Below are 4,415 nucleotides of genomic sequence, written 5' to 3'. Positions count from 1 at the left end.
TTCTCAACTACATCATGTTTAGCTCAACTAGCATAATCTTCCAATTAAAGTTGCTTGACCAATCAATCCTTGTGGGATTCGACCTCACTCTATTGTGAGTTTTTACTTGACGACAATTCGGTATACTTGCCAAAGGGAAATTTGTTGAGAGACAAGTTTTTATGTATCATAAATTTAGATCATATCTCATTAGAAGTTGGAAGTTCACTAGATTGAGCATTTTTCTTTTTCTTTATTTGTTTATTTGATTCAGTCAATTTCCATCAGTTTGTTTAGTTTCTTCCTCATCGCCTTTACCCTCTTTGTTTTCTTTCATTCTTTGTTAATCACAATTCTGCTCACTAACCCACTAACTGTTTGATAATTTGCATCACTCACACTAACAATTCCTCTAACAGGAATAATCTCTTCATTTTATCTCTTGCTGTGAGTTTTGTCTATTGCATGACAGGGAGAAGAGAGGGAGCTTCAATTATCTTCGATTCATAACCTAAAAGGACCCTCTGGAGACTAAGGAGGGAAGTAAGAGGGAAAGGAATTGTTGGTGCTGAGGAAGAGGAAGAGTACTTTGAACCCAACATGGAAGAGAATTTGGAAAACAATCATGAAGAAGAAGCTCACAACCATGCTAGAGAAGGCCCTGCAAATCGTGCTGGGCAAGAAAGGAGAGTTCTAGGCTCCTATATTAATCATAATCCAGGAAACTGTGGAAGTAGCATCTAGAAGCCCACCATACATGCCAACAACTTTGAACTAAAATCCCAGCTCATCACCCTTGTTCAGAATAATTGTTCATTTGGAGGAAGAGCTCAAGAAGATCCCAATCAACACCTAACCACCTTCCTGAGAATTTGTGACACTGTGAACTCTAATGGAGTCCACCCGGATGTCTATAGGCTGCTCTTGTTCTCTTTTTCACTCAGGGACAAGGCATCCAAATGGCTTGAATCCTTCCCAAAGTAGAGCTTAACAAATTGGAAAGATGTGGTGAACGAATTTTTGGCAAGATTTTACCCTCCTCAAAGAATCAACAGGCTGAGAGCTGAGGTGCAGACGTTTAGGCAGCAAGATGGTGAGACTCTCTATGAAGCATGGGAGAGATTCAAGGACTTAACAAGAAGATGCCCACCAGATATGTTCAATGAATGGGTTCAACTTTATATTTTCTATGAAGGTCTTTCCTATGAGTCAAAGAAGGCCGTAGATCATTCATCAGGAGGCTCTCTAAACAAGAAGAAAACCATTGAAGAAGCCATAGATGTCATTGAAACAGTTGCTCAGAATGACTAGTTCTATGCCTCCGAAAGAAGTAACACTAGAGGAGTAATAGAGTTGAACCACATGGATGCATTGCTAGCTCAAAATAAGATGATCACCAAGCAGCTAGCAGATCTCACTAAGAAGGTGGAGGAAAACCAAGTTGCAATAGCCATCACTTCATCACCAGCTCAAGAAGGAGTGAATATAGGAGAAGAAGGTGACTGGGAGCAAGCCAACTATGTTGGAAACTCACCTAGACAAATCCATGATCCATACTCCAAAACTTACAACTCTGGATGGAGAAATCACCCCAACTTTGGGTGGGGAAATCAACAAGACCAAGGTCAAGATCAGAGACGCCACAACCTCAATTCCAACAACAATGCAACTCACTAACACACCTCACAAATTTCCTATCAACACCCACCTAACCAACCTTCTCAACCACCTAATCTCAACCCACCATCTCTAACAGATGATAGACTCTCAAAGATTGAGGCTCTACTTGAAAACTTATGCAGAGAAGTCTAAGACAATAAGGTGTTTAAGGAAGAAGTGCAAGCCAATATCAAAAACCAAGGAGAAAACATCAAGAGATTGGAGTCCCAAATAGGGTATCTATCTCAATAAATTCCCAAACCCACTGATGGATTTTCCAGTGACACAGAGAAGAATCTAAGGGGAGAAACAAAGAAAGTAAGGTGGGAGGATTGTAAGATGATAACTACAAATGATGAGAGGAGTATGAATAGAGTAGAACACCTCCATGATAATCAAAAGGAAAACCAGGAAGAAATAAGCCATGCACTTCAACCCATACTCAAGGAAGAGCTGAAGAAGAAGGAGGTATTGAACCTATATGCACCTTTTCCCCAAAGGCTTAAAGGTGGTGTAGCAGGGAGAATGTATTCAAGGTTCTTCAATATGTTTGCATCTCTTGATGTAAATATACCATTCATTAAGGCCCTCCAGCAAATGCCTTTCTACATCAAGTATATAAAGGAGCTACTAGCCAGAAAATTCCATTGAAGGGTGGACAGACAATAAAGATGAACAGGGATTGTGATGACAAGTCATCATATACCTATTTTTCAAGCTAATTTCACTTGTTTCACTAGTTTCATGCACTTTCTTGCATTCTAAGTAAGTAATTTGGAATGAAAATGCATGACTTCCTTAAATCAAACAACCACCATTTAATTTATGCTAAATCATAAGGTTTGGGCTAAAATTAATTGATTTTTAATGATTTATAAACTTTGTGAATTTGGTGATACTTTGATTGGTTGTTTTGATTTCTTGTAGGTGAAGAAAAGAAGAAAGCGTGGCTTAAGAAGTGTGGCTCAAGAAAAAGAAAAGTGTGACAAAGAACATGAGGAAGCGTGGCACATGAAAGGCGCACAACAAAAAATTTCCAAGGAAGCAATGTTTCAATGTTCTGCTCACTTTGTGAGCTGAGCATAATTTGAAGCCAAGAAACAAGGAAAGGAAAAACAATGCTCAGCTCACCAAGTGAGCATTATCGGGCATTCATCAAAAGAAATTCAAGGAAATTATTTGTCAAATGCCTTCTCCAAGGTTCGAACCAAGCACCTCAAGGAAGAGAAGAGAGAGAAGCGCTACTTCCTTCACAAAGAAAAGAAACCAGCATGCATTCCTCATGTGTCGAACCAAGGACCTTCCCTTGGAAGCCCCAATGCTCAGCTCACTTGGTGAGCAGAGCACTACTCATGGTGCACCATATACAAACATGACACGACCAGGAAGCAGGATGCCCGCAGGACGTGCGCACAAGGCCTCAATGCTCAGCTCAACTTGTGAGATGAGCATTCCCCTGATGCCTTCCACGCTACAAAAGGATCCACATACAAAGCCTCAATGCTCAGCTCAACTTGTGAGCTGAGCATCCTCCTGGAAGCAAATTTTTACATGGGCCAAAATTTCAATAAAAATCCAATTTAATTTAATTCTTCTCCAAATTGAATCAAGGCCAACCACACCCATTTCTCCTCAAATCCAAAGCAAGCAAAGCCCACATCATCACTCAAAGGCACAAGAACAAGCTAGAATTAGGATTTTCATTTAATTTGTTTTTCATTTCAATTTCATTTTATAAAAAGTCTATATAAGGCACCATTTTCATCTTTGTTAGGGGAGTTGGCTCTAATAGAGAGCATTGGTGGGCTGGCTCCATTAGGGAGTAGTAGTAGTAGTAGATAGCTCTCTCTCTTTTAGTTTTCCTTTTTGATTTGGAATTGTGGATTGAGAATTGAAGAAATTTCATTTTACTCTTGATCTACAATTTCTCTTTGTCCTGCTTCTGCATAATATTTAGTGAATTGAGAATTGAAATTGAGTTTTCCTTTACTGCTTCCATCTTCATTTCTTCTTCAATCTGTTTCCTGTTGAATCAAGGAAGGACTTGAGATCTAGACTTGTTTTCTAGTCTCCTCCACCCCTGAGATCTTCAACCCTCTTTTAAATTGCTGCAAATTAAGCATCGCTCACTTTCTGTTCTTAAATTTTCAAAGCATTTTTACTCTTCTGTTTGAGATCTACCTTAATTCAATTCATCTTCTACTTGTCTGTTTATTGCAATTCACTTGTTCTTGTTTAAATTTTATAATCCCAATTCCCAATCCCCTTTACATTTAATGCAATTTACATTTCTTGCAATTTAAGTTTCAGCTATTTTACTTTCTTGTTCTTTAAGTTACTTGCAATTTTACTTTCTGCATCTTTTAAATTCCTTGCAATTTACTTTTTGTTGGGCACATTTCACACAATTCACTAAATGTTGGCTTGACTAAACTAATCACCCACTAAAGTTGCTTGATCCATCAATCTCTGTGGGATCAACCTCACTCTAAGTGAGTTTTACTACTTGATACGACCCGGTACACTTGACAGTGAGTTCTAGGTGTTTTGGAAATTCATTTTTCCACAAAAATACCATCAGATTATAGTGCTCTCATTCAACCAGGGCCACCCACAAAGAAGAAGGATCCAGGAAGTTTCCACATTCCTTGTGCTATAGGCGAAACAAAGATTGACAAAGGGCTTTGTGACTTGGGAGCAAGCATCAACCTAATGCCCCTCTCCCTCATGAAGAAGCTCCAAATCAATGAACTAACTCCTACTGATGTAATTATTAG

The 4,415-nt window shown here is 38.9% G+C and overlaps 1 non-coding gene across 1 annotated transcript; it reads right to left on the bottom strand.

Annotated features, from left to right (window-relative positions):
- Positions 1–1,032: 1,032 nt before the first annotated feature.
- On the bottom strand, positions 1,033–1,139 carry LOC112793619 (small nucleolar RNA R71). Its single transcript, XR_003198317.1, has one exon. It is a non-coding gene; the product is annotated as a small nucleolar RNA R71 (small nucleolar RNA).
- Between the last annotated feature and the right edge of the window lie 3,276 nt (positions 1,140–4,415).

The sequence above is a fragment of the Arachis hypogaea genome, chromosome 3 (assembly GCF_003086295.3).
Source record: "Arachis hypogaea cultivar Tifrunner chromosome 3, arahy.Tifrunner.gnm2.J5K5, whole genome shotgun sequence".
In the NCBI taxonomy this organism is placed as follows: Eukaryota; Viridiplantae; Streptophyta; class Magnoliopsida; order Fabales; family Fabaceae; genus Arachis; species Arachis hypogaea.
The sequence above is the reverse complement of the archived record's forward strand: the minus strand, read 5'-3'. Positions and strand labels throughout refer to the sequence as shown.